Genomic DNA, 19,480 nt, shown 5'->3' on the forward strand with positions numbered 1-19,480 from the left:
GTCATGCACACGTGGGATATTTTCTAATTAGGATTTTGTTTTGGAATGTCTGTGAATTAAATAACTTTCTCTGTCGCTATTCAACAATACTGTTGAGATGTATTTATTTATCTGAGTACAATAACACTACAATACAACACAGAATATTATACTTTGTGAGTCCAGTATTCAGCAGCTTGAATGGCACGGTCATACGCTTTGGACTGGTCTTGGATATCGTATAGTTCATCCGACTTACAGCAAACCAACAGGTGTTCGGCATCCTGCCTTTCTCCACACTTACACAGTTCATCATCGCTGTAATCCCACATCTTCAAAGTAATTGTGCACTGTGTCACTCTAGTTCTCAGCATATTGAGGGTCTTCCAGGTCCCATATTGTAAATGATAGCCTGCTGATATTGGTCTCTTTTGCAGTCCACAGCCCTGTAAGGGACTTTGTTCTTCACAACTCAATTCGACGAGCTACGGTTGAAGATGGAATTGGTGCCGTGTTAAGGAGGAAGCATTTCCTCGACTTCATCCTGGATGGGTGAGCATGAAGACCAAACATTTCGCGTCTTGGCTCGGTTTCATGCTTCTTATTTTCAGCCCCTGCTGCTAGCTGTCTTCCTACATCTGGAGGTGCTAGTCGCATGAGAGGAATGATCTTACCAATAGAAGTTGGTTTAGGCACCCTGTGACTATGTAGCCTGTCTCATTAAGAATCATATCAACGTGAATAGCGTGAGCAGAATTCTTCCGGACTGGAGCGGTATACTCTGCAGCAGAGAAGCAGAGGGCAAGAACAGGAGTTCGAAGTACACTAGGCTTTGCTCCCCATGTACAGTAGTATTCTTGAGCTTGCGGATGAGATTGTTTCTGGTGCATATGTTCTGTTTTCTGTCTATACATTGCTGTTTGTAGGTGAGGGTAAGGTCAAATTTTAACCCCAAAAGAAAGAACTCATACATAAGGTGTTTCACCTCGTGGGGGACCGCCATTCATTATGTAGATAGACAGAAGTAAAAGGTTTCGTTGAAGGAAAGACACCTTGTGGACTACCCAGATACAGCTTCATCAAACAAATGGTGAATGGCATAGAAGCGGAGAGCTATGCGGCAATGAAGGCGACTGCGAAGGAGCGCCGAACATGAAGGAACTTCATGTTTACTGACCAGTCCAAAGACTGACTGCCTACGAGATGATGATGATATCTAGTCAAATTTATTTCTGACTCTCATGAATAGGGATTCCCCGATCATCCTCACCCCCTCACTTTTCACAAAACTCAAACTATATACAACCTGCATGTCTCAAGTTGTGTCTTTCTGGGCTCCATCTTCTCGTGATCAAATTTTGCAAAATCATTTAGCCGTATGTATCACTAACAACTTCCAAACATCAACTAACCTCCATCCTAAAATGTCATGTCCCATGTATGCAGATTTTCTCTTCTTAATCCGATCACCAGCCGTATTATATAACCCGTCGGTTTGTTTACCTTTACCATACATTGTTTTTTTTTAGCCTTTCCAAACCTTTTGAGGTACGATGGACCTCCTAGACGGTGATGGGCACTGCCAGGTCAGGGTATGTATTGCGGTAACAAGACGTTTCCATGATACTGTGTAGGCTTTTGGGGTTATGCCGTGTCAAGAAAATAAAGTGAAAATTCTTTACGTTTCTCAGAGAACTGTGCTCTGCGTCAGCAGAAGAAATCTCAACTGCCCACGATCAAGGCTTCTTAAACAATGACTCTTTAAATTTAGACGTTATAATAGAAGTGGAAATGGTACGTTCATTCGTCACTGGATGGCTCCCAGGACGTGGCACAGCGCTAGCGTTCGAAGCGGAAGCTGAGCGAACCATCAGAATCAGTGGCAACAAGACTTTTCCAATTTGGTGGTATTTAAATGATATTTAGTGCATTCGTAATGCAAGTAAAACAGTGTTCGAGAGCACGAACGTTGGAAAGGTCCTTTCTTCAACTGAAAATTGTTACTATCCTACAATATTTTAGCATTTTAACAAATTTTAGACTTCAAAGTTGTTCAGTTAGTTATGGAAGCAATAGTCTAATCTTGTCTACTGGTCTTTGTTTTGGAATATTCTTTAATGTTGGCCTCATTCAGGTGTTGAGCTGATGTCCGAAAACGACCCGCTTGCTAATCACAATAAGTAACGTATTTTGCTGCTGTTGCATCATGCGTGTTTTGCTTCACTCAGTTCAAGACTGACATTTTGAGTACGCAGTCGAGGCGTCGAGTTTAATTTTAATAATTAATACATGTGAATGGAGTGATTGAAGTTTTCTGCCAGCTGAAATACTCGTGTTTATTCTAAGAGGAGAAATTCTTATCCTTTTGAGGACCAGAAGTTATCTAAAGGTTCCAAATACTGCGGAGTGTTTCTCTAACATATTTGGTTATGCTCGGGACGAGGTACCTGTGTGAGGAGCTTTCTCACTAATGAAATACCTCAAGTACGAAGCACTATCATGATTAATGGAATCACGTCTGCAGGTCTGTTTACATATACAGCAAAAGCTCTTTCATCTGCCAGCTTCTGGACCGGAGGTTTAACGATTAGGACAATTTTCTAGGTAATATACTTGTGTTCATAAAAAAAAACAGAACAACTTAAAAGACTAGAGATAGTAAGTTCATATTCACAGTACCGAGCTCGATAGCTGCAATCGCTCAAGTGTGGCCAGTATTCAGTATTCGGGAGATAGTAGGTTCGAACCCCACTGTCGGCAGCCCTGAAAATGGTTTTCCGTGGTTTCCCATTTTCACACCAGGCAAATGCTGGGGCTGTACCTTAATTAAGGCCACAGCTGCTTCCTTCCCACTCCTAGCCCTTTCCTGTCCCATCGTCGCCATAAGACCAATCTGTGTCGGTGCGACGTAAAGCAGCTAGCGATTTCTTCTCTCTTCCTTCTGCCTCGGGGAACCCATATTCTAAGTACATGTTCATTAGTATGTTCTGCAGAAACGATTAGGATTTCAGTACCTAGGTTCAGCATGTGTTCTGTTGCCTAGTAGACACTGGGTCCTCCATGGGCACTGATAACTTGTTCCATGCGTGATAGCATCGACGCGTATAAGGCGCGAATGGCGTCCTGGGGTTATAGCCATCCATGCTGCATTCCCCTGGTTCCACAGTTCATCTTTGGTGTTTGGCATTGGGTCACAGCGCCGCACCCGTCGCTTCGCCATATCCCACACATTGGCGACATGTCCGGTGATCGGGCGGGCCAGGGCAACAGTCTGACATCCTGTGACAACAAGAAGGTACGCGTTCGTGCAGCAATATGTGGTAGCGCATTGTTCTGCTGAAATACAGTATGGCGTCTGTGGTGTCCTGCAGAAAGGGTATGGCTACTGGTCGCAGGATGTCATTAACTTAGCTCAAACTGGTCACAGTGCCCTGGACACGCAAAAGGCTGTGATTTGTGGTTTTACCCATTACCACCCCACACCATAAGGCCTTGAGTTGGCGCCGTCTGTCTTGTGCGACTGCAGTCAATGTGTTGCCTCTCCCCCTGTCTGCGGACAACCAAAATGCGGCCATCATTTTCAAAAAAACATAACTAGGATTCGTCCAAAAACACTACCTGCTGCCATTCCTGTCCTCAGTGACGTCTAGCATGTTTATGCACATTAGTCAAAGGTGGGCGTAGAAGCGGACGACGTGCCGATAACCCAGACCGTAAATAAATGGCAACGGACTGCCACTACTGATAGAGTACGATATCACTGTTCCACTGTTGCACCAGAGCCGAGGAGGACGCTGATCTCTCCTGCAATGCCTTTCGGATTTTCTCGGGTGGTGCTCTGGGTGGTGCGACTAGATCCATCTCCTCGTGTTCTACGGCCTTTTGTGAACCATTCTGTACACACCCGTTGCACTGCCGACACACTTCGTCCCACACGATCAGCAATTTACTGGATGGATGCATCACATTCTCTCATGCGAATAATGTGCCCTCTTTCTAACTCACTCGTTGGATGGTACGGTTATCGCATACGTTTGCGAGGCATCCTGCACGTTTGCTCAAGTCACACTGATCCATTACCTTCGGTTTATAGCGACAACGAGAACCGCAGGCACATTTAACCAGTCGTTGATGATGCGCAGAGATATCAATGTGGGCCTTGTATCTGTGGGTCGACGTGGTTCAAATGCTAATGATTTCTTCAGAATATGAACTTCCTATCTCTCGTCCTTCAAGGTGTTTCGGATTTTATGAACATGAGTGTAGAACGCAACAATTTCAATCAATGCATGTCTGAAATATTTGCACAACATAACACTGCAGGTAGATCTTTGTTTAATTGAAGTAATTTGAAAGTTGAGTACCACCACCTGCGAGAATATTGTTGGGTAAACAAATAAACTCATTTTATTAGCATTAAATATTTGCTCTAATGTTAAATTGTTCGTTTATTCGTTTCCCTCCTGGCTGAGGCGTCGTGACTGACGTAATTCAACCAATCAGCTGATTAAACATAGACCACTATTCTACACCCAAACCCATAAGTGTGACTAATCGGACAGGACTCTTTAAGGGACCCTTCACTATGTTGATCCATCATGCCCTAATTACCGAATGATCCACTGATAGAATTTGAACAGCGGGCGAATTGGTTTCTGAAGTTCAGAGTTGATATGTTTGTGCAATGCGCTGTCTAAACAATCCTCAGTATTTCCTCCAGTACCACATTTACAAGTTTTCTATTCGTGCACGATGGCGTTGTAGGATGGTTCACGTCGCTGCGACATTCATGCAATCTGAGAATACTAGAGATTCAACGAGCTTTTTTTTTATCCTGTATTGATTGTAATATTATCTCCATATATTCCGCATACGTATCATTGCTAACTTTTCTATTTCTATCCCTCGTTTTATTTCATCAGTGGGACCACCAGAATTGGAGAATAAGGAGCCTAGATATTGTACTGGTTTACAACGCATCCTCCAATCTGCTGGATATGTGCACTGTTGTTGCTCTTACGATTAACGATCATGATCTTGATATTCTTTCTAATTAGACGTAATTCACTGTCTAGACTGGTTTCCTCCACAATATTGATCAGCTCTGTCTGCTCTTCTTCAGATTATGCTATTAATGTGGTGTGATAAGCAAATCACAAATATTTGATCGTGCATCCCCGAATGAAAAATCCTTTATGCCAGTTAGAGTGCAATTCTCATTGAATATTCACCACAGAAAGTGAAAGGTAGTGATGACAGAATGCAACTTTGACAGCTCCAGCCTTCCTTTGAAACTGTTGGGACTCTTTTCTGATTCACAGGCGCTTAATTTTCTCAATACAGAGGAGATCAATCGGATGGAGAGGCAAACCCATGTCATCCAAATTTTTCTAAAGATATAATATTTGACGGTATCGAAGGCCTTTTGGTAGACATCAAAACAAAGGTACGCCGGAAAACTGAATTCTTTAGCCATTTAGATTAGACTAATTCAGTATTTCTTCAAACTAGTGAACATACTCTGTCACTACTTCATTCAAATTATTTGCCAGTTACAACCGAACATAGGAAAAGGCGCACTCCTATGTTGGGCCCATTTTCTCACATAATTCTTTAACATTTTCTGTAATCATGGGTTCAGAGAAGGGTACACCCTCTGAGTTTTAATAGTAAACCATTCATACAAAGCAACGTCAAGTTATTCCAGCTTAGGTTTCCGTAGAGCATGGCGTCCAATGATTTTTTTTTTTGCTATTTGGTTTACGTTGCACCGATACAGATAGATCTAATGGCGACGATGGGGCAGGAAAGGCCTAGGAATGGGAAGGAAGCGGCCGTGGCCTTAATTAAGGTATATCCCCAGCATTTGCCTGGTGTGAAAACGGGAAACCACGGAAAACCATCTTCAGGGCTGCCGACAGTGGGGTTCGAACCCACTATCTCCCGGATGCGAGTTCACAGCTGCGCGCCCCTACCCGCACGGCCAAATCGCCCGGTGCGCCCAATTGATTCTGTTGTTGAATGGAATTTCAGCAAGTTGTCTTTCTGCTTATGTATGTCATAGACCGTGGGCGATCCAATGTCATATTCATTTATTAATTTATTAAGGTTTCCTCCTTGTTCAAATCTACGAGATACGCAAATTCTTTCTGTTATCGTTAATACGACTTTTTTCCACTTCTTTCATTCTCCTTCCATGATACTGCAGTAGTGTTCGGACAACGAAATAACACAGAAAACACTGAGCACAAACCTGTAAAGGTGGAGGCAACAGTCAGCTTAGTTATGCTGCACCATCTGGCGGTCAATCGTAGACGTATGTGGGGGGTTTAAAACTCTCGCTGCTAGTTGACAAGAGAGTGAACCAGAATGAAGCTCTTGCTTGATTTTACAGATAATAGAACTATCTGGATGATCGAGTGCTGAATGAAACAGCTTCTACTGTAGCTACACGCGTCCTCTCCCTGGATATTATTGAAATGTAGGTAACATTCAAGGCCACGAATCCCAGGAACCTGGTGGGTGTTTTAAAAATGTATTTTATTTATTTATTTATTTATTTATTTATTTATTTATTTATTTATTTATTTATTTATTTATTTGGGGTGGTGTTTAGCGCAGTGGCTTAGCTTCTGACGTTCTACCCAGCGAGTTTCTACTGGATGAAGGCCTTCTTCTATTTAAAATAGGAGTTTGTCTGAAGACGTCCTATACAAAGAATTAAAATAAATACCAGAATTAAACCTACAAATTCTGATTTGTAAGATTTGTGCAATTATGCAATTTATTGATATTAGTATAAAACTTATTAGGGGGCGATATTATTTCAGTGGCTTAGCTGCTGGCTTCTCCCCTAGAAGGGTGAGGTTCAAATCCCGGTCTTTCATTGTTCGGTCTGCTAGAACACGAAGCAAAGTACATTGTAATCGTCTGGTTATACGGCTGGATGAAGTGTGACTTTCTGTTCAGTGACACCTCGTCTTGACAGAAAGAAATCTGTTCCAAAGACCATGAACTGTGACTTTATGGACGTGATATTGTCCAGCAGGTGAAGGAAACAACCTACCTCACTCCTCATCCTGCCTAGATGCCCCATTTTGGCACTGGCATAGTTGTTTTATCTGATTTTCCTCTAACCCCATAACCACTGGTTGCATTATTTGAGGATTCAAACGATATTCGGGCTGATGATCTAGCCGCAAGTCGTCGTCCAAGAGTTACTAAGAACTTTTAAATTCAGCCAAAAATAAATACCGCGGAATTCTGACATAGAAATGCAACAGGAGATACTGATGTCGGAACATATCCGACATAGGGACACAAAGGGTTAATTATCTCAATCAGGATCGAATCATCTGTCTTGAGAACACGACAACTAACTGAATGCGCCATTAAGAACGCTTCTCTTTCTTTCACTCTCCGTCTCTGACGAAAGAAGATAGAAAGGAGGAATGACAGAAGAACGAACAAAATATTTTCTATTTCTTTATTTCCTATTATTATTATTATTATTATTATTATTATTATTATTATTATTATTATTATTATTATTATTATTATTATTATATTAACGAATATATTTCACTGGGGTTGTGCCCTTGCAATCTGTATATTCAGCAGACCTCAAAACCTCTCTTTCTATGTCTGTGCTACTGGCTTGGAGGGCTGCAGGTTCGAAAGCGTAATCAACAACAAAAATGTTGAATGAATAATTGAATTTAATGTTCCCCTCCCAATGGTTGCGTGATATTGTGTTATATATCAAGCTGGAGGTGGGCGGGTGTTACCAGGACAGGACACCTGTTCCCACCAGCAAACCTGTTCAAGATCTTCACTACTGTTAATGAATGTCCTCTTCCCTTATTACCTACTTCCAATATTACCATAATTTATGGCCAGAAAGTAGGAGAATAGATTTTGCTGTAGAGACGTAATCGCGAATGATTTCATACCTGCAGCCTTAATCCAAGGGAACCACGGAACAAGTTTCGAACATCATTTAGCTGAACGAAACCACCTCTCCCTTACTAACGTAATAATGTTTCCACGTTTTTCTTTTCTTTTTTAATAAGAGTTAGAATTTTTCGGTCTGGTGTTTCATCGTATTTTAATCCACCTTCGCACCAGTATAACATTTGACCCTACCCTCATTCAAGGGTCACGTAACATATTATATTATTCACGTTCCTTACGTCATTCGTCTCTCTCCCTTGTGCCATAATGCTTCACATTCTGCGGTTATCTCCAATCTCTGTGAAAGATGCATGAAAAGGACCATAACAAGTCCATTTTATTTGATATATTCCTCAATCCTTCTTTGTGTTTCATCTTTCTTTCTTTAATCGGTATCTACCTGAAGATGACTCGGGGCCTGGTGGAGACCAGTGAGAGATTTAAAATAAGGAATAACAAGTTTACGGCACGTGGTAATTGCTGTATTTAACTACACGCAATTTGCTGCTATGAGAGGAGAACGTAATCTCCGAGGAGGGGTGTTTTTATCACATCTCTGGCTTAATTTCTTCGAGTGGAAAGAATTTGAAATATTTCTTACACGTCATTGTCTGTACAATAGTCGAAATCTCTCTTCTTTTTTTTTCGCTAGTTGCTTTACGTCGCACCGACACAGATAGGTCTTATGGCGACGATGGGACAGGGAAGGGCTAGGAGTGGGAAGAAGGAAGCGGCCGTGGCCTTAATTAAGGTACAGCCCCAGCATTTGCCTGGTGTGAAAATGCGAAACCACGGAAAACCATTTTCAGGGCTGCCGACAGTGGGGTTCGAACCTACTATCTCCCGAATACTGGATACTGGCCGCATTTAAGCGACTGCAGCTATCGAGCTCGGTCGAAATCTCTAATCTGTGCTTGGTACTTATGAAACATGTTTCTTTTCGTGAGTGGAAAACCCTCACTAATTTTGAGGACCCTTCTTACAAATACCACTTAAGCCATTGTTTACACATTTGCGTCTTTGTGTTAAACATTGTTGTTACAGTGAGGTGTTCGTGCTCCAGTGCAAAAATCATTTAAGTCACGCAGGATTTTCGTTTGAAAAAGCGCGAGCACGTCATTCTAATAAGAATTTTTAACACGGAAGAATAGTGTCAAAATGACTTAAGTGGTGTTTACAAAGATGCTGCTGAAAGTAAGGAAGATCCAATCCTGAACATACAGTATCATTGGTGCTCGGAAATATTTAGTGGTACTTATAACATAGCTTCTATTTCTCGTGCTTTATTTCATAAACATTATCTTATTACATTATTTACCAGTGATAAAATTATATTGAATTATGAGTGTATATTGTTACGAATTTTAAATTGAATGAAATATTCACCCGAACATGTGCGTTACCAAATCACACGCCCAATAGCAATAGAATTATATCAGGGCAGTTTTCAATAGTAGTTCAAACGAAGAAATTATTTTAAGTAACTCTAAATCAATGTACCTCTAAATATACTGACGGATGAAATATCTTAAATTAATTAATCTCACTGTATCATTTTAACGTACGTAAAATCAAAGCAAAAGCACATTCAATTTTTTATATTTTTCTACTTCTTTGTCATCCTGTCACTTTATGTTTGTGAATTGTCCTTTACGATCTCAATACGGACCAACCAGTAGAAGATCCATATCGATGTACACAATGTCATGCCTTGAAGGGACAACTCGACAAAGAATGGATGAAACGGAATTGGTACTTCAACGTAAGTTAGATCACCGTGTTTTACAAATGACAGTAAATATGAAAACTTGTCAATAGTCATAGCAGCTGTAAATCGTACGTATTCCATTTTAGTTGCCAGTTTGTAAAATGTAACAAATTAAAGCAGCAAAACCGCATTCCTAGTTATTATTATTATTATTATTATTATTATTATTATTATTATTATTATTATTATTATTATTATTATTATTATTATTATTACTTAATCCTTGTACCCTTGAGGGTTGATTTTTCAATCAGACTCAGCGAGGGATCCCACCTCTACCGCCTCAAGGGCAGTGTCCTGGAATGTGAGACTTTGGGTCAGGGGTATACAACTGTGTAAGAGTACAAGTACCTCCCCCAGGTGGCCTCACCTCCTATGCTGAACAGGGGCCTTGTGAGGGAATGGGAAGATTCGAAGGGATAGACAAGGAAGTTGGAGGGATTCAGCCGTGGCCTTAAGTTAGATACATTCCCGGCATTTGCCTGGATGAGAAGTGGGAAACCACGGAAAACCACTTCGAGGATGACTGAGGTGGGAATCGAACCCTCCTCTACTCAGTTGACCTCCCCAGGGTGAGTGAACCATGTTCCAGCCCTCGTACCACTTTTCAAATGTCGTGGCAGAGCCGGGAACCGAACCCGGGCCTCCGGGGGTTGTAGCTATCCACACTAACCACTGCACCACAGAGGCGGACAATAATAATAATAATAATAATAATAATAATAATAATAATAATAATAATAATAATAATAATAATAATAATAATAATAATAATAATAATAATAATAATAGCAGTCTGTTTCAGCGTTATCTGTACAGAAAATATATATGATAGACTAGAAGGCTAGAAATCTGCAAGTTTTTATGCAGATAGCTTCTAATCATAGACACAGAAAGGTGACCTCAAACTTCAGCCGCGGTTCCAGAAAGGGAGAGTTTTATCAAAAGTACAAAAGCGACATTTGCTGTTGTTGTTCATGTTTTGTATTGGGTCTCTTTTTTAAGAAAATTTACTTGCTCAGTTTGCATGTTGTGAATAGCGGTAGGGAGGCCGCTACAGAAGAGTAAATAACAGATTTTCAAAGATTAAATGCATATATAAATTTTCTGCTTCATAGCACAGGTTAGGGTGTCATGAAGGGCTGCATCAAACCAGTATGTGGCCTGATTATTCAAACAACAAAAACAGATACAAAGTCCCTTCTATACATTCAGTAAGCTCATCAAGTTAGTAACAGTAAGACACGTAATATAAACAATTATATGACTGAATTAGCCTGAATCCGACTGCCTAAAATATTGTTTAGGTAAGGGATATGGCTGGAGGTAGAACTAGTGACAATGCGTTCACTCTAGGTAGGGCGAAGCATATCAGACAAAAATGCTGATCGTTAAGAAAATTGTAGTCCTATAGGCCTAAATACACTGGAATGCTTGACGTTTAGGAATTGGAAGTAGAAGTACGAAATGGTAAAACAGAGTATTACACAGTGATTTATTTACACCCCATCAAAAGACGTCCAATAAAAGTTAATAAATTATTCGGAAATTGTCTGAGGGATCATAACCTTCCAGTTCTGCAGTACATAAAATGGTAGACAATAGAGATTTATTGCAGGGCAGGGGATAGCCTCCCTGATCATGATATTACGATCTCGAATGGAGAGTGGCCACAAAATCAGGTAGCAGAACTACAAGAAGAAGAAGAAGATTATGATGATAGTGGTGATGAGGTAAGCCAGACATGAATCACGAACACAGTGTTTCTATGGGAACAATATACTTTAGTGAGGATCCCGGCCAGGTTGTCGTCAATTGTTACACTTGGCCATCGCCGTAAGGAAAAGGTTAGGATGTAAATCTGAGCATGAAGCTGTGGAATTCCTCTCCCGCCATCAATCGAAATGATTCTCTCATTTAGTGCCAGATGAATGCAATGACGGTATATATAATAAGTACCTCGTCCTGCTCGTTCTTATTAAATGCAAATAACAAGGCTGAATGGCTCAGATGGAGGAGGATTAGCTTTCAGATCCCACGTTGGCGGGTTTAATGCTATTTCTGTCCACTTGTAATTTTTTAAGGTGCTTAAATACGGAAACTTTGTGTCTATATATTTACCAACACGTTAAAATAATTCTGCCAGGCACCTTTGTACCCATGAAACCGAGAATAGTTAAGGGGAGACCCTACTGAGTTTTAATTTTTCTACAATTCTTATCTGATTTTCACCAAATTTTGGTAGTACATTGAGATAAGTAAGTTTAAGCTAATTATAACATTTGAATGAATTTGAATGGATATTTTTCAATTTATAACATTTTTTTTGAAAAAAGTACATCATTTTCAAAATGTCCCATGCACAATATTTTTGAAAATATTTTCTTGAAACTTTCTTACAATAGTCACAACACATATTTTAATAATAATTGGTATTCATTTCAAAAACAATCCATTGGTTATCCAATTATTTCTATTTTTCTCGCTACACCTCATAACCATGTTAAAACATATGAAAATTTTGGATTTCACACCCAATATCTCTGAAAATTATAATTACATTTTAAAACGGATACTAAGTTTCATGAACCTTATAATGTAGAGTGTGTGGACATAGTTTGAAGGTAATCGTGCAAAAACTGTTGTGCAAGGAATGTTTTAAACATCTGAAATTGTTAGTTCTGAGAAAAAGATAGTTTTATAAATAAACACCTGTCAAGTAATAATACCTTCATCAGAACTTCCCAGCACCTATATTTCTCCTTCCTTAGCCCTTTTTCTCTCTTCAGCAACTGATTTTGACTGCTTCTGCTTCTTGCTAACAGTTCTTTGTCTTCTTTACTATTCATGGCACTTTTCTGCTTCCTGTCCCTGTCACGTTCATGACCCACTTTGTAAGTGGTTTCACTCAATTGTCTGCCATCAACTGCCATTTTGACCTTTTGACAGGCTACGGAACCCATATTGAACTCCCCCACAGCATTTACAACAGCCATGTCCACCCTTGCTTTGGAAACAAAGGTCTGTTTAGGGCATTTATGCCAAATAACAGATTGTAAACTCTCATTTGGATTTTGAGTTTTTTCCCTAATACACCTCTTCAACAAATCATCAAAAATAAGATAACAGATGGCAGCACTATGCCATTCCTAAACATCATGCTCAAGAATCAAGTTGAAACACAAAAGAATCTTTGAGCTATGCCACTTTATCTGCAGGGAAGTGGGCGTGTCCATTCAAATTGAAGTGCACGTGTCACTTTAACGCCCCCGCAGAGCATTTAAAAATGGCCGTACAAGCAAAAAAATTATATCACAATGCGCGGCAAGGAATGAAATATCATCTGATGGAAAATCTCATTTTCGGTTTCTGGACCATTTTTGACTGAAAAACTCAGTAGGGTCTCCCCTTAATGGGACGTGAAACCTGTAGCAATATGATTAGTGAACAGAAATGAACGCACCAGCACAGACACACAGTTTCGATTTTTTGCAAAGATACCGAAGTGTCGCTCCACCTGTCGTTCAGGGCATTTGATACCTCCTATTAGGTTTGAGTTTGGTAGCCGCCCCTAACCTGGAGTACAGACGCTGGCTGATAAATGCCGGTGTCATTTCCTCCATTGAGGGTCTATTGGTCATCCACCCGCAGCCCTTGGCTCCTTTTGGGTGTCAGGTTCTTTCTAGCCGACCAACGCTCGACGTTGACTCACCGGCTGCCCAGTCTACTCTATCACTCTAGCAGGTCAAACCATGGCCTGGATTAGAATATCACCATTTAATATGGAAACATGAACACATCCTCCATGCTATGGAGATGAGGATGTTACGATGGTCACCGAGACTGACATTCTTGAACCATCTCAGAAATGAAAATGTGCGAAGTAGATTTGGCGAGGCTGCAGTCTTAAAGAACGCCAGAGAGGCTCGGCTCCGGTTGTATGGACATGTCATGGAAAGCAACAATAGTAATATAAGCGGCCCTTAAGCTTGGCCCAGGTGGGCACAGATTACGAGGGAGAACGCCGAAGCGGTGGATGGACAGCAACATGGAGGATATGCGCGCTGTGGACCACAACTCTCGAAACGTCCTACAAAGAGCCAAATGACGGTAGTTTAGCCGAACACTGGACTCCATTTGATGGGAAAAACGCTAGAGAAGTGTGCGAGAGAGAGAGAGAGAGAGCGCATACACACAGTTTATCAGACAGATGTTACAAGAACTAGACTCGTGATGTTGAAAGAAAAGTTTTGACAGAGAGGGTTGAAAGGAGAAGCATTGCACGTGTTTTTGCATGGTGTTGCCACATTCCTCTATTCCTTTGTCCTTCCCCTCGCTTCGAACTCACTTGTTAGTTCAGACCGCTGTATTCTGTTGTACATAACTATGAAGTGAGAGGTTTGGCAACTCCAACCAACACAAGCCGGCCAGCAGGCTTATCTCCGTGGCAACCGCAGTGGACGCGCCCTTGTTTCCATGACAACCATACCCCTACTCCCCACCCAGGCAAGCAATGAACGGACATGCCTCTATTTCTATTTCAATATTACGAACATAACCAAGGACTGTTGTTCACAAAGTTCTAAGCCATGTAAATGAATCAAACTCGCCACAGAATTCTTTACTTGGGTATTAATAGGAGTCAACATGTAGACATGCGATTTTGGAAGTAGAGTACAACTCGATTATCCATTGTAACAGTTGAATACACTGGGCGTTTAAATGTTAAAAACTTATAATCCGTGACATCTATCTGAGCGTGGGAGTCTCCTGATTTTGCCGATGGTACCAATAATAATAATAATAATAATAATAATAATAATAATAATAATAATAATAATAATAATATAATACACTTAAGAAAATGGAAACTGCAACACCATGAAAGCTTTGGTCGTTTGTGTTGATTTTCAAGATATGGAACGATGCCTTGTAGGTATGTAAACGATCAAAGTTTCAGACCCATTGGATTGTTACTACTGGTCTCCCCACGTGATTGGTCGCGGAGGAATCAACTCCAGTATACGGACTCTGGTGTAGCGTAGTTGACTTGCAGTCTGTGCAGTGAAGTGTTCCCCGTCAAACATGCCTCGACGACAGAGAAGAGCACGCTATCACAACTGTCGCCGTTTGAGAGGGCTCGGATAATTGGGCTGTGTGAGGCTGGATTATCGCTAAGGACTGTCGCTGCACGTGTTGGCTGATAGGCATCTACGGTACAACGTGTATGGCAGCAGTGGTCAAATGAAGGTACCCACACTCGTAGACCTGGCACAGGCCCAGTGCAACGGACAACTGTGAGAGAGTATCGCCGTATCATTCAGATGGCCCGGATGGAACCCCATGCAAGACCAGCGCAAATTCGAGCAGCTGTGTCACCCCACGTTACACAACAAACAGTTGGTAATCGCCTGCGTGCAGCTGGCTTACGAGCCCGTGTCCCTGCAGAAGGTGTTCCATTGACCCGACAACAGCGACGTGTAAGGCTGGCCTGGTGTCGAGAAAGATCGACGTGGGTCGACGAATGGCATAGGGTCGTCTTTAGTGATGAATCGCGCTTCTGTCTTGCCCGCAGTGATCACCGGAATCGTGTGCGCCGACGTGCGGGGGAAAGGGGCCGCCCAGATCTTATTGTCGAGAGGCACACAGGGCCAACATCAAGCATTATGGTCTTAGTGATTGTTGAAGGCACTATGACTGCTCGACAGTACGTTGATAGGGTACTCAATCCAGTGGTTGTCCTTATGATGGCGAACATTGCTAATGTGATGTTTCAGCAGGACAATGCCCGGGTTCACACTGCACGCATCTCCAGAGAAGCTCTCCACGACATCACAAACTTAGAATGGCCCGCCAGATCACCGGACCTCAGTCCTATTGAGCATGTGTGGGACATGATGGGTCGACAACTGGCGAACCGTCCTCAGCTACCCACAACTCTGGAAAAACTGACCCGTGCAGTGCAGCAAGAATGGGCCACAATTCCTCCGGAAGCGATCCAGGGCCTTATTGACTCCATGCCTCGACGAATTCATCAATGTATTGCAGCTCGTGGTGGGCACATCCTATATTGATTGTTGTCCAAACTTGCGGTCAGAGGGACCTGAAAGTGTAATCATCGAATCACAACCGAACACTCGTCCTGCATGTTTAATTGCAGTAATGTTGCACCACTCCTTCTGGGTGTTGCATTTACCATTTTCTTCAGTGTAATACGACAAGAGATTAACCAAATAGATCTTCACGTATCTTTGGAAGAAAATGTCAAGAACCACTTGGATTCAAGAGATGAAAAAAGACTTGGAAAGAAACAACTTCAGAGAAAAATTAATGGAAAGATAAATTTTCAGGAAGAGAGTTTTGAAGATGGAAGGATTCCAAGGGAGGGTGGCAACGAAAACCGGCACAAAGTGGTCTGAAGAAAGGAAAAAGAAACATAGTGAAACAATGAAGGAATATTGGAAGAAAAGGAAGGAACAAAAACAAAGGATGGAGAATTGAAATTGGAACGTGGTCCTAGTAGGCTCTAACGCAATAATAATAATAATAATAATAATAATAATAATAATAATAATAATAATAATAATAATAATAATAATAATAAGTAAGAACACTGCACGTCGCTAAATCTTGATGAATGCAGTATTTTTGCATCTGTTTCATGGCAAAGGCTGGAGCAAAGTGTAGCTTCTACCTGCTACAGTCTCATTTATAGTTGTGACAATATGGAAGCTGGGGTATGGGTGGTGTACAGTAATAACAATAACATTAGGAACACGACCAGTGCATCTGGATGTTAGGAGAGATACTACTCATTGGCCTGGTCATGCTGCGATAGTACTTTCTGATTCAGTGAGGAAAGCAATGGCAAACTACCTCACCTTTCAGCATGCTCTGTACATCTCGTTGTGGTACCGACATCCGATTCTGTCTTTTCCCAATAACTCCGTAACCTTTGGTGGCGCTCTTTGAGGTACCAACCAGCCTTAGCAGGACGTACCAGACAGACCCAATTACAAGAACAATGTGAGCTGTGAAGGACATACGCTTCCCCCTCGTAACTGTTTATCTGCACTGGCTTTGCTTGATGAGTTCCATATACACATATTCGACCATGAGGTGTAAATTAAATGTTTTATGACTCGGACGAGGAGTGGAAGTATTGAAAGAGCTTCATAAAAGAAGGGCTTGAGGTCATATCTGTACACTCAGTCATAAAATATGCTGATTGCTTTGTGATATATAATTCGGAGAATGGTTGATCACGGAACTTATGTTCGATGGTACACTGTACTAGTCTCGTCATCTACCACAGCACGGACTATTCTTAAGGTGAAAATAAATGTACAGAAGCAAAGGAATAATTTTTAATGAGTTATCGCCGCCTGTAAGGTCATAATGCGAGCAGATCCCATTTCACACCGCGCTACCCCTGTCAGCTGCTATGACGGATTGCTTCCACCGTACGGGCCGTCTCGCCGGAGGGCGCTGCGAGTTTCTTGGAGGTAAAAAAAGAGAGCGATTCACAAAATAATTCGTAAGAACATAAACCTAGATATAAGCATTTTAGATGGCATAATAAGCAAGGTGATTCAAGATAACAGCATCAACGGTTAGTATTCTGTGTGAGAAGGCAAATTGATCATTTTTCATGTCCGAAAATGCATGGTTAGGTTGTTTTGGGACATCAAAGTGTGGCAACACTTGAGATGTCCTGATAGCAGTGCGCTCTACATTTTGGAAAGGAATATCCACCAACCTAACAATAGTATCATATCGTGCAATAAATTACAAAGGGGGTTCGAACTATCGACCTCGTACTTGATTACAGAGCCTACATTGGTGGAACAGAGAATGATGCACATTGTCAAAAGCTGTTCAGTATTGCATTACTACGAGAAGATGGCGAAACAAATATTGCTGTAGACATGCAATAACGAGAGCCTCCGTGGCTCAGGCAGCAGCGTACTGGCCTCTCACCGCTGGGTTCCATGGTTCAAGTCCCGGTCCCTCTATGTAAAATTTGTGCTGGACAAAGCGGAGGTGGAGCAGGTTTTCCTCCGAGTACTCGAGTTTTTCTTGTCATCATTCATTCCAGCAACACTCTCCAATATAATTTCTGTCAGTCCTTAAGCATTGCCCCAGAGAAGTGCGACAGGCAGCAGGCACAGTTCCTATCCTCGCCGCTCGATGGGGGCTTCGTTCATTATATTCCTGACCCGGTCGAATGACTGGAAACAGACTGTGGATTTCTTTTCCACATGCAATAACGCTTTTTTGTACACGGTTATATTACGTTGACTGCTCATGGTGGCAAGATCCTGATTCAGATAATAAATCAACGCCTAAAACCTTTCCTACGACCTCAGATATCCGCGGAACAAGCAGGATTTGTCGCAGGTAAAGGAACACATGCGTCAATCCTGAACATCAGGCAGATAACTGATAAACGTCGCGAGTTTTGTGTTTCTGCCCCTATTTGATTCCTTGACTAGAAGAAAAGGCTTCTGTTATATGGGACAGTTTGCGGCAGGTGCTCAAGGAATTTGGGGTTCCATTGGATTTAATAATGTTATAGAAAGGTCTCTACAACAACTATGCTATAACCATAAATATGATAGGTGATTTCTGAGAATTGTTCAAATGTAGTGACGAATGGATTAAGGAAGGCTTGTGTATTATCACATCAACTCTACAAAATCTCTGCAAAGTGTATCATCAAAAGAACTCTCAATTCTCTCGATGGCTGGACTGGTGGAATCTCGATTTCCTGATGACACATCACTCATAGGTGGAAGTGGAGATTACAAGGATGAAGAATATTAGTCTGTATTTTAGTCTAGAGATAAACATGAAAAAGTCCAAACTAATGGTAGGTTCTAGCCGACTTACAGGATGCCTAAAGGACGTGGAGATATTAAGGGAATTCTTATACCTGGGTTAAGTCGTCATTGTTACGTTAAACTGGGAGAAAGAGATAAAAAGACGCATTGCTCTACGTCGAGCTACAGTAGTTAAACTCATAACATGATTCGGCAGAACCGGGCAGTATCAAACGAACAGGCACGTGGTTAAATCACTAATATTCTCCGTCTGGACCTGGACCGTAATGGCCGTTGAAAAAAAATTCGAATCGATGCCATGGAGATTTAGTGTCGCTGGAGAACACTACTTATACCCTGGACGGAAAGAAAACAAATGCTTCCTTTATAGATAAACTAAGCGTCAAGTTAAGTGAGCGTTACCTCCCAGTTCCTTGGCCACATTTTCAGAAGAAAATTTGGAAAAGACCATTTTGAAAGAGAAAGTGAAGGCTAGGAATAACAGCAAGTAGTTTGATAGATCAAGCAAAGTAGATCACTCGCTCTTCCCCTCAGATTATATTAAGAATACCTGGAGATCATACCTTTGCTGCCAGGACCTAGTGTTTGCAGTGCACTATGTCTTGTGGTATGGGCAAGAACAATTTTGTTCTTTCATTGATTTGTCTCTCTCTTATCCTTGGCTTTGAAAATATGAATGTGACTGAGGTACGAGCGATGCTACTAATTTGAAATTTTAAATAATGCTATTTGTTCGGGGCGTAAACCTATGAAGATCTTTTGCCCTTACTTGCACCATATGTGAGGAACCTGCGTGTATTATGTAAATGGTGGAAGTGTAGAGTGTTGAATGTGAGGAAAGGGACATCAAGGACAACACAAACACCCAGTCCCCAGGCCAGGGATATTAATCACTTACAATTAAAACCCCTTGACCCGGCGAGGAATCGAACCCGGG

This window comes from Anabrus simplex, chromosome 4, assembly GCF_040414725.1.
Source record: "Anabrus simplex isolate iqAnaSimp1 chromosome 4, ASM4041472v1, whole genome shotgun sequence".
NCBI classification, from domain to species: domain Eukaryota; kingdom Metazoa; phylum Arthropoda; class Insecta; order Orthoptera; family Tettigoniidae; genus Anabrus; species Anabrus simplex.